Source organism: Triplophysa dalaica, chromosome 22 (assembly GCF_015846415.1).
Source record: "Triplophysa dalaica isolate WHDGS20190420 chromosome 22, ASM1584641v1, whole genome shotgun sequence".
NCBI classification, from domain to species: domain Eukaryota; kingdom Metazoa; phylum Chordata; class Actinopteri; order Cypriniformes; family Nemacheilidae; genus Triplophysa; species Triplophysa dalaica.
This window is the reverse complement of record NC_079563.1, coordinates 12034095-12046559: the sequence shown is the minus strand read 5'-3', so window position 1 is coordinate 12046559 and position 12465 is coordinate 12034095. Positions and strand designations below refer to the sequence as shown.

Sequence of the window (12465 nt, the reverse complement as noted above, 5' to 3'; positions counted from 1 at the left end):
TCGAGTTTCGATTTATTTGTTCTGATTAACACAGAGAAGTATATTTGGGAGAATGCTTTTTACATTTCTCGGCCACCATTGACAGACATAGTAAGAAAAATGACAACGGTCGTCAGAAGTGCCCAAGAATTGTTTGCTTTCTTACATTCTTGAAAATATCTTCTTTTGTGTTCAACAAAACAGAAATTTACAAATATCTTTCATACTATGGTAGTCAATGGGGTCCAGGAACTGTTTGGTTACAAGCATTCGTGCAAATATCTCATTTCTCTGTGTACATCAGAACAAAGAAATATATACAGATTTGGAACGACTTGAGGGTGAGGAAATGACGACAGAATGTTCATTTTTGTGTGAACTGTCCCTTTAAGAGTTCTCTTTGAATACTTGTGACACATCCTGTATATGACTTAACAGTCCATGTACAGTTTGAAAAATAACGTGTTTTATGAGATAAATCCTACAGATTAAACGTTGAAAAGTTGTCTTTCATTAAATTACTTCTGAGGTCATGTGTCTGAAGTGTACTGGTGGAGAGGGTTTATTCCAATCCCTAACCTGAAGTATGAGCAAAAGTAACAGCGATCATTGCTTAGCAAACACAACTCATTAACTAAACTGGATTCCATTGATGTGGCTGAACTTTGAATTCATTGGATGCAGCAGGAACAAACTCGCCCTTCGGGATCTCGCTAACCGTGAATGTCACTCCGTGTGATTTGATAAATGCCGCAGGGCCCATGTTTGGAGCTTCCATTTGGTTGTAGCTCTCAGAAGAGATCTGCCTCAGCACCTGGAGAAGAACAGCTTTATTCTGGCACAGATTATGTTTGCTTTATGAGCCTCCATCTGCCTCCTGATGCTAGAACACATTGTTGGAAGCGTTTGAAGAGGCAGCAGTCAGACATTAGGCTTATACATTCGAACATATAGAGGGAAATAGTTTGTTTTACATTTGGTTTCCCAGTGGTTTCTTTAAAAGCCGTTGGATGTATTTTTATGAGAGTACTGAAACGTTTTCCCTTTCTCAAATGTGTATCAGTGTATTTTTTTATGTCCGGTTTACAGCATTTGCAGCATGTCTGATGAGACCTGTGTGTAGATAATCCACTTGGTCTTTTGTCAGTTTGTTTCACTAATGTTGTGTTGTTAAAAAAGATCGGGCTGAGAAAACCACTGATGATGGGTTTAGGACTGCACATACACGAACGCACGCACGCACCCACACTTTTAACTCACATTCACACACAAAACCTGACAGGAAACTCACCTACTTCACACGCTCGTACGTACATGTCACACAAACACGTCATGCACCACATACATTAACACTTTTGCACACAATCATACTACATACGCCGAACACCCACACACATTCTCACCCGTTCAAAGCTGTACAAATCTAAATAAAAACAAATCAACACCCTTAGACTCAAGCATTCCACACGTGTGTGTTACTTACTGCGCTGTGCTGTGAACGTGTTGTTTCCTCTCGGGGTTGAGGCTTCACAAAGTGCACATTTAGCTCGCAAGTGTGCCGAGAACGTGAGGAATTCCACTGCCGGGCGGTTTAGTGTGGCCCGTCTCAAAGGCATCTCTATTACAGGCAGACAGACAGCCCTTATATGAGCACACTCAGATATGTACTACAGCCACCTGGAAATCTACTGTATGTGTCGGTATGGCAGAGCCACACGGGTGAAGTGAGCACAAACACACTGTGAATAAGCTTTTGTGGTAGAGATTTATAAAAAACGGCAATGAAATCGGATTGAGGATGGATTTGTAAAATTGTGAATTAAATTAGTGCAAGATTAGAAGTTGTTTAGCCGACATAAGTAGTGATAATTAACTACTGATGTAATGAATTATTGGATATACTTCAATCCAAATTTGATGTAATTTGTTTATTTTTCACATAGCCCCACAGGATACAACTTGCAGTGGTCTGGTCAGCTTTTTTTAGACTATGCACGTTATAATTGAAATAGAAGAGAGGTAATATTAAAAAACATCCTTTTAAATGTATTTGAATGTAAGAAACTTCAATATTCCAACAGCTGGTACACCAGGAAGAAAAGTTTTTTGTAACATTAAATTACCCATTCTGCAAGTTTGTTTCTATAATTTCACATTTTTACAGCGTTTCAAAAATCTGTTAATATTAAAATAAATCAGTTAGATTAAAGTTTTTACAGTGCAGATTAACAATAATAATATGAGAACTATTCAAAATAACAAAAGGCGTTTGAATAAAAAACGAAATATTGAATATTGAAAAAAAAACTAGAAGTATAACTGAATAAAGTGGGCTTGGGATTTCTACTTTTGAATCAAAAAATATATATTAATCATATTATTATTATTTAATTTTACATGTTTTTTACGCATTTTGCTCGTATGAAATTTGGTAAAAATGTTGAATTAAAAATAAACTGTACAAGTTTGGTGTAAATTAACATTAACAAAACTGAATTTACAAAAAATGCTTTTGATGTTTTTTTTTTTGTGCGGAATGTAATCTTTTTTTATGGGATTTTTTACAGAAGGGAGAGGGGCATATCTATATCAAGACTCAAACCTGGGTCCCCCTGAGCAAATGTCTCTTATAAGTCATAGCATGTCCTGACTTTGTAATATTATTATAAGTAGTAGTTGTTACTAATAGGTGCAATCTTACATAAAGACATAAATATTGGTATAATTGATCATATGCTGCTGTTTCCACCACAGTTTAAAAACTAAATTGTGACTGAAAAAGCCATTTTACTATGATTAATGTGATCTCTGTAACACATAGCCTGTTGTTACTCATTGGTTTTGTAAGCTACAGTGTCTGAGCTCCCGAGATAATCAGCTTTAATTGACACTGTGGATCTGAAAACTTTATTTGCATTTGTACTGATTTGCAGCGAATCAGCTCTTCCTAATAAGCCGTGATAAGTTGTGTCACGTTGTCAGTCTGCACATCTGTGTGCGAGCGCTCGTGTAGGCAGCGCGGTACACTCGAGATAAGACAGTGATTAGCGTTCCTCCTGATAACAACGTGTGTTAATCACCGCAGACATCTCGTATCTGTTGTGCATTTGTGGGCTCTGATACACCTCTCTTATCAGTAATTGTTTTAATTGCCATGTGCGGTTAATGAGATGCTGTCACAGATAAGAGTAGTGCAGATTGCAGCGAGGGCTGCCATTTGCCGGCATCGCCGAGCGCCGGCCCACTTTGAAGGGTAGATAATGAAAGGCCACGGTTGCCACAAACATGGCGGGAGCTCTCTGGGGGAGGGGCCAGAGATGAGCATGAAATATTTAAATCCGGAGAGCTTCAAAGTAGATTCTCATGCCGCCCACCCCATGTCCTCAGACCTTGTGAGTAATAGATTTTGCTTTCATCTTCATCGATTTGTTGTGGGAGTAGGCGGTATGAGTCAAACCCTACAGTATATATACAGTAATATATTTATTTTCAAGACCTAAAAATGTTTAGGCATTGTTCTACATTTTTGTCAATTTTGCTGGATGAGCTTCATTAAAATTTGTTATTTTAAATATATTCGAATTAACATATAAGTTCTGTTGCTTAGTAACCATAAACAACCCACATTTGCATCTTTTCTACATGAAATAATAAACAATAAAAACTCTCCCATAATCAACCAAACTGTCTTTATTAAAAGTGATCAAGGTTTCTAGTGACAGATTTTGTAAAATCACGGACATAAATAAGCTATAAACACAGTAATGCCACCCGGCTCTATTGCATATGCATGCACAAGTGCATTTGTCAACCAAAGGGTTAAAACCGCTTCAATTCCAGACTTCCGAACCCATCACTCCCCTTTTGTTCAATCTCTATCATCATTTCTCGCATTCGTTCCGCCATGTTCCTGTTACCTGCGGGAAATCGAACCACTCGCTCTCCGTCTCGCTCGCTCTTAGGATTTCTGACATGTTAAAGCTTTCTGTCACACACCTCCTCACGATCTCTCGTCTCTCTGCCCCCCAGCAGGGTAGCAGCCAGGGAAAGAACAAGGACCTTATTTAGCTCGGCTCTCCCTGTGAAACGCAATTAGAAACCCCTCCAGGGCCAGTGAGGCCATGAGATGCAGTTAGAGTGATGGGGGGGGTCGAGGGAGGGAGAGAGAGAGACCTCCCTTGCTGCTTGTCAGCCTGCTGGCGTTTGAAGTCTTAAGGACATCTCTGATCCCCAGACAGCTGGTCATCAGACTCCCACTTTGTAGCATTTCAGCCCTATGAAGCTTGGAGTGAATTGGCCGGGGCGGCATAGGGGAGGGGTCGAGCTGTCTCTCTGCACGCTGGGACTGACAGAGAGGTCTTGACAGGGCGTTCTAGAGACTTGGCTCTTACTCACCCCCCACTCCGTCCGTGTTTGCTTCTGCAGCTATCCAGAGCGCTGCGGGCGCTCTGGATCCATGGCAGGTCAGACAGGTTTTGATGCAGCGTTTCCCGGTTATTTCCTTTGCGTTTTCCCGCTGTGACTTTCCTTAAAGTCACAGCGGGCTGTTTTCTCTGCCTTGCTTGCCCTCCCTCTTTGTCTGTCTATCTATCTGTCATTGTTAATCCCTTTATTCTGCCGTCTCTTTTTTTCCGCTGTCCCTTCTGTTATATGGATGGACATCATCGCTTTGAAATACAGAATATTTTTTCTCAATAAAAGAAATACGGGAGATCTTCTAACTGTTATGAGATAAAAAGATACAATAATGTACATTTACATAACAAAACCTGGCGTGGAACTGTAATAGTGAATAAAAACTAATTACAGTTTAGTTTTCATATTTGCTGCTGGATGCTCTGATTGAAATCCTCTCTCAAGGCTGATCTTTGTATTTCCTTTTATAAGGAACCTCACAATGAGACACAAAGGGGTCCTGTAATCAACTAAAAACCCATTTTGCTTTTCCTGACTTGGGGAGATAAATCTGAAATCAGCAACACTATGTTAATAAACCGATCCAAAGTACAACTCTGACTTGCTCAAATAATACTGTAACATTTTACAGATGTTCAGTTGTCACAAAGAGGATTTTATTTCTAGATACCAGCCTCCATCAGTAAAGCCGTGACCATAATGCACACAAGCCAGATTAAACCAAGGGCAGTTTCACTCTTTTAAAATCAGAGCAATTACAAAATGACACATTTATGACACAAAATTACATTGTGTTCTTATACGTACTCTAGTGTTTAACATTATAGGCCTGCGTTCAATATGACATGCTCATAAAAGCGTATTTGTTATGTGTGTGTTCATAAGCTTTTTTCCTTTTAAGATATATATAGCCCAATTATATCCATATGGCTCCCGATCATTTCAATGAATATATGCTGGAATCGCTTCAACGCATTATTCAATTCGTGCGCTTGTTTTCGTGATGATTTTTATGGTTCTTTTGTGCGTCTGCAGCGCTCGGAATGACTGACTGCTTTGAAATGACTCCTGGCACAGTGACCTGTGATCTCAGTCATGCCGGTAATTTGGACCAAAATGGCCCTCTGCTTTTTCTCTTTTCCTTCCCACTGAAGAAATGTCGAGCGGACGACAGACGAAAACATATTAAGGGCGTAACCAGAGCGTTTTAGACAGGAGGGATAAACCAATTTTCCTGTCGAGTTTGTTTTAAAAGTGAGAGAGGGAGGTGAAGGGATTAGCCCTGTGCCCAGGCTTATCAGCCAACTGGCTCGACTCTGCCCCGTGTCATTATGGGCTTCCAGATGGAGATAATGTCGAACATTGTGCTGTGCCTACCATTTGCCTGCTCTAAAGCGCCTTTTGACTGAGGGAGATAGTATCTAGATAAACTGATAATACTTCTGTTACACACACTCACTCTCTCTTTTTTCCGCTGGGTAAGCTGAGTGCCCGTGTTTCCTGGACCTGTGTGAAATGATACGCGATGTGAGGTTCATATCACAAAGCAAGGAAGCCGAAGATAATTTAGTCTGAATGGATGGCTTGCTTTTAAAATTCCTAATGTCTCCGTGTATCTGATGAACGTCTTCTATTCTCTATGTTTTTTTATGTTCATATAAGCGATGTGCAAAACTCGGTATATCAAAGATAATGATAGTCGCAGGTTGCCGAATCTTTCTTTAGAAATCCCTAAAGAATTTGTCTGGTTTTACAGCCGGTTCACCTGTTGCATTTGCATCTTTGAAGGTGTCTTCATAGTACTGTGTTTAGAACAGCTGAACGGAGCGCAAACGAATGCAATAGAACACATGGATGTCAAGACGCGCTTTTTTAAAAGTAAAGCTATTTTTCATTTGATCCGGAAGGAAGGAAGCGGGAACCGGCGAACATTTAAATAAAGTTTAATAAAAAATAAACAAACAACAAGACGGAAGAAAAATGCGGGTAGCCACCTCATGGTCGACATAAACACAAACTTCAACATGTCCGGTCCCGGTCCTCTCTCGTCAGCAGTACCGTCGCTCGTCCTCTTATGCTCCCGATTTCCTCCATGACATATGCCCCGCCTCACGGCTCTCGTCCCGCCTTCCTCACCACAATCACATTGTGTCCATTCCTTACTCATTTATGTTATTGTAATGAGGTTCAATAAAAGGAAGGAGACGGGAACCGGCAAACATTTAAACATTTAATACAATGAAAAAAAAGTTAAAAGACAGCCAGCAGCCCCTCACGGACGACTGCCGGCGAATAAAACAAACCACAACATAAACCCAGGCCTGGTCCTCTCTCGTCAGCAGTCCCTTCGCTCGTCCTCTTATGCTCCGTGAGATATGCGGGACCGGTGTGCGCACATCTGATTCCAACTATCAATCACGCCACCGGCCCCGCCTCACGGCTCCCGTCACGTCTTCCTGACCACAGTTATATCTAGCCTTCTCAGTTCTGTTGTGTCGAACGTATTCAATACAAAATGTATTTAATACAATTCCTAAATGAGCGTAATCAAAGTTTACTTGTAATTCGAATGTGTAAATGTGTGTTGAATGTCACGGCAGGTTGTGTTCGTGTACATCGTCCCATGCTGTTATCCGCTGTGTGAATGACAGATTAATATATGTATGGTAGGGAATCTGAGGAAGGAAAAGAAAGCGGCTGTCAGCGTGCTGTGTTTGGGGAGGAGGGAGATTAGAGGAGCTGTCATAGGCTGCATCGAGCGGTCTCACGCAGATAAGTCTCAGCAGAAAAAAAGTGTTGTGCTGCCTGAAAACAGAAAGGTGGAAGATTATCTAGAGTTTTGCTTCCATAGCTCTGTGTGTTCGGGTATGCAGTATATGTTCACTTACATTTCAGAGCGACCATTTTGTTATACACGGTTATTAATACGACAAATGTAGATCACCAAATGGAATCAATTTTGTTTTTAGGGAATTTTTCCCCTATTGTATCCATTAGGGCAAAATACTTAATGTGGCCTTGTTTTTTAGTCATTTTAGATAAAACGTCTGTTTTATTTAAATCTATTCATGTGAAGAGAGAGCAAGATCAATGTTGGGAGCCAGATTCAAACTTGCATAGTCTCCATGAGCACCAAGGCTCAATATGCCAGAGCAAATGTTCACTATAGCGGGTGAAATGTCATACATTTTAATATTGAAAAGTCTGTATCAATTGACTTCTAGTCTAATAAAGGGACATGACCTTCTTCGTGCCTATGGTGGTTGCATGCCTCTATGTCCCAGGATGTGTGCTAAAAGCTCATGTAAAGGCCACAGCTCCAACATACAAAGTAAAGCCTTCGAATGGACCCCTTTATATCCTCCACATTTCTGAAACAAAAAGTGTTGATATTCCACTACAACACAGACACATTCGCATTCCCTTTAATTCCTCTAAAACAGATCCGTGTGAAGGCCTCCGTTTAGCAGATTGCAGACGGGAGCCGCGTATGGAACCCGAGGAGCCTTATCGCTCTGAAATTCGGTTTGCGGAAAGAACAGAAGAAAGCAGATCGCTCTCCATCTCTTTTGTCTCCCAAAAACTCTCTCCCCTCCTTCGCGCTGGCATTGTTGATCTGGTGTTTTACATGGCGCTAATACCATCCTGGAGGGCCTCCAAGATGAGCTGGTCAATGTTCCCTTATGACTGGCGAAGTTTTAAGTGTCACTAGAAATGGACCTCTCTTTGAGTGTCTCTCACTCTCTCTCAAAGGCCCTGGCTGAAAGGAGCACAGAGAATACAAGAGAGAAGATTACAGACAAGGGCCGGTCAGAGCTACCCTATTTAACACATTATATCCTGTCCCCTCAGGTTACACTCATGCATGGCAATATTTTAAAAGAGAGCGAGAGGGATAAAGAGAATGAGAGATTGCTTCCGTAATAGCCGCCGAGACCATAACAGAGCGCCGATCTCCTGTGATTGCAATCTAGCGCGGAGTTCCTGTAAAATTAAACCTTGCGTTTTGAGTGGGAAAGAAAGCGAGGAAGAGAAGGAAAGCGAGGGGTGGGATAAAGGGGAAAGTCCAAATCTGACTCTGGTTACTTTGAAGCCGAGGATCAAGAATGAAAAAAGGAATAAAATATGACAAAACGACAGCAGAAAGGGCTTATGGTCTATAGGTGGAATTTTACAGGCGCAGACAGCAATTACTGGCATGCATAGCATAACTTTAAGATATTAATGTTTGATCTCCTATTCCACTTTTCTGGCAAGCGTCGCCAAGTGCTTTTCCATACCCCACTGCCACTTCAAATTAGTTTCTTGGCAGCTCTACGACATGTTCTCGCTGCTTTCCTTCCAGTTCTTTCCTTCTTTTTCTCTCTGCTCTCTGTAGTCTGTCAGCGTTTCATTTGAATTAAAAATAATCTGCGTTTAGAGATCCGGACGTTGATTGTGGAGCGGAGAGCGGTAATCACAGGCTTGGGGTTTCGCTCAAATCTGATGATAGGCATTTAGGAAAGCGAGCTCTGATTCCGGGGATGCGGACCGCTTCGGTGCGCCCGACCCGAAACCCCGACATGCTCCATATATGCAATCATAATGTAATCATATCTATTTGATCAAATATAGATGAAAAAACGCGGCAAGAGGTTTTTTATAGCCAAACCAATTTTGCCACCGTCATGCCCTGACAAAAATATACTATGCGGCCATGCCATAAACGTAGAAAAGAAATATATTATGACGTAAATGTTAACCTCTGTTTCAAAGGAAGAATATGAGAATATGATGCATAGGCCTGTGTGAATTGTAGAAAGCGTTCAATGCTTGCTTTTGCAACTGATAATTCACCAAAAAATTACATTTCTGTCATCATTTACTCACCCTCTGGTCTGTTCAAACCTATATGACATTCTTTCTGGAGAACACAAAAGAAGATATTTTGAAGAATGTTAGGAACCAAAGAACGCTGGTACCCTTTCACTTCTATTTTGTGGACAAAGCTAATGCAAGTCAATGGTCACCACTGTTGTTCGTTTTCCAAAATTCTTAAAAATATCTTTTGTGTTCTGCAGAAGAAAGAAAGTCAAACAGGACAGAATTTTCATTTGTAGGTGAAATATCCTTTAAAGTTTAGTCTTTCATTGTGTAAGTGTCCTCTGCACTTTGTAAGGTAAATAATCAATGACGTTTCCTTGAGACCCTGAGGGTGTTTAATAGTGACCCTGCTGACCACATCGTCTTGGGACGTGGAGCAGGGGGCCCTTAGCAGTACTCAACATGTTCTCCATGTCCTGCAGTTAGGTCAGAGTCTGAGAAGCCTAATGAGTCTCAGCTGCTTCTTAGGGGTGAACCTAGATTACCTCAGGCTTGTTGTGACACAGTAAATTAACAGAGGGCAAAAATGTGAGAGGAAGTAGTTAAAAAGGCCACGCCCTCTTCCAATTGTCCTTTTCCCTTGGGTGTCATCACGTTTTGTGCCTTGTGTTAAGATCCTATTCGTTTTCTTTGGCATTCCTTACTGGGACTGCTTAGTGCATCTATATGAAGCTAAGAACGGACACAGTTATTTTCAGACGTGAAAAGATAACAAACCATTTTTGATATAAACTTTGATTAAATTCCACATAACTGTTATTGAGAATGAACTCAAAAATAATCAATCAAAACAAATCTATAATTATTCTATGGTTCAATGTAAAATCTTCCTTTGTTCAGGGGAGGCTGAAAGGCAAGGAGTGATAGACTTTGAGAAGTAAAGATGAACATTCAGCAATAAGCTTACTCCGTCTCTTATTCGGTCCAGGGCAGTGAAGGTCAGAGGTCACTGCAATGGGAGTCACTTGTTAATCCATTGACCTGCAGCCCACAGGGTTAATGCTGGTTTGCTAAACCACAAAACCCCAAATCACTCAGATTAAGGAGATTTTCTAGGAATGTCCGGCATTATCTGAAGATTGCTTGGTTGTTTGGGTTTGCGTGTCCATGGGCCGAGGTTAGTGGAAATAGATCCTCTGGCTTTTCATCAGACCCTGGGGGAAGGAGGTTAATATTACACCAGGCTTTGGAAACACAATCAGGACCAGTCTTGGCGTATAATCGCCGCAGACGTGGTTGATCAGTTTAGTCTGCGTTAATTCTTGTTCCCAGTGTTAAATATCCTCCACACGCATTCAGCAGTGAAGCCATTTCTCCCCGTATCTCATTTTCTATATGACACATCTACACTATTCCTAAACTGCGATAATGAGGAAATGTTTACAAAATGAAGTCGAGCTCTTTGCCAAACCAATTATTCAGTGTCTCGCACCATGCTGAAAGCTGCTGTTCAGGAAGTCTTTGAGGCTCTAGATCAGCAGGAGTTATTCTAACCCCAGCACTGATGGTGGAGAGGTGAAGCCGTCCTGGCATGAAGGCTCCAGTTGAAGGAAAAAGAGGTGTGTGCTGCTTATAAAGAGAGGCTCTGTCTTATTCGCCTTCACAGTAGATGTACCCAACTGGGAAATTCATTAACTGCTGACATCATCTTACTGAAAGACTGAAAGAATATCATTCTATTCCTGTTCTCTCCTCCCCTATCTCTCTCCTGGTCCCTCCATCTCTTGTTTGCACACTTTTCGGACTCCGCCGCCAATAGCTTTCGTTGAGCACCTCTCACACAAACACTGCCATATACACACACACACACACACACTCATGCACAGAGCTGGACTGGGGATACACACTGAGCGGTGTGTGTGTGTAAAAGAGAGAGAGAGAGAAGCAGGGGGTAAGAGCTGAATGAAGTCAGGTTTGAATCAGGATGTGGGAGGACCCGGTCGCAAGGGGAGATCGCTAGAGACGAGCAGTTAGGTGAATGAGAGTTTGTACGCGCTGCGGAGCGCGCGGAAACAAGCAGCACTCGCGCTACAGTGCACGGGAACCAGCGACGGGACACGACCGCAAAGCAGCGAAGGAAGCGACGTTTTCAGCGAGTTTTTACTCCACCCATTCTGAGTCCGACCATAGGAGGAAAATACTGTACGCTTTGTTGGATTTCTAGCTCCGCACGAGCGCCTATAGCGCACGGGAGATAGGCTTGCGCGGATGGTTTCTCGTTGAGCGCGCTCCTGACACAAAAGCGCACAAACGGGAGCGTCCCTTAAGCGACGTTTGGCGAGGATTTCACACGCCGCATACATCATTCTTCGCGTACGAAGGGCATTTTGAAGGATTTCTGCACTTCTCTCCGCTCGAGACGCGTTTGCGCCTTTGTCCGACAGTCGCTTTCGCTTTGCGCTTCTGGTGGATGTGTTCTTCATTGGAAAGGCTTTTTGTGTTGCACGGCTGTCATCCGTTCAAAGGGAATGAGAGGAATTCTCCTGTTTGTGGATTACATTGTTTGACAAGCTGAATGTGAAACGGGTCCGTGTTTACCAAACCACCAAAGTGATTTCTTGACTTATTTTCCTCAGTGCCAATCTCGCCACATCAAAAGGTACCCGCACGTTTTATCTCCAACCAAAAGAATATTCAGGACTATTTCACTTGTTATGGCGATGAAGTGAATGGCATTCGACGGTATAGGGGGAAGTCATTTTCGGATTTCTCGATGGCTTTTGTCTTTTGGAGAGCTTATTTCGTGTCATTATGGGATTTGAATGGTTGTGGAAAATTGAAGTTGAAATCTCTGCAGTGAATGTTGCCAGATGCTTGTGGTTTGAATAAAGCGGTCATTTTCAACGCGACGTTTGTGGACATCTCTTGAAGTCGTTAATAATAAGAAAATAACGACGCTTGTATAGGAATTGCACCTGTGATTCAATGCATTTTACAATAGAATATTATATGAATATATTTTATTTTCCTCTTAATTTATGATTGAAATCCCCACACACTGCAATTTACATGCAGGTGTGTAGGCTACTTTAAGCAGATTGCCTGAGATGTATCCAAAATAACGAAATATTTGAGAGGCTTGTCTTTATATTGTCTTTTTAATTTTTTCCTCGAGTTGAATATGGGGATATTTTTGCAAAACATGTCCAGAAGCCTAAGGAAAATCCTTTGAATTAAGCAGTTTTTCAGTGAATATTGTCATGCATT

The 12465-nt window shown here is 41.7% G+C and overlaps 1 protein-coding gene across 8 annotated transcripts in view; it reads left to right on the top strand.

Annotated features, from left to right (window-relative positions):
* Positions 1–12465, top strand: part of auts2a (activator of transcription and developmental regulator AUTS2 a) — a 278605-nt gene that overhangs the window by 236934 nt on the left and 29206 nt on the right. The gene's annotated exons all lie outside the window — the stretch shown is intronic.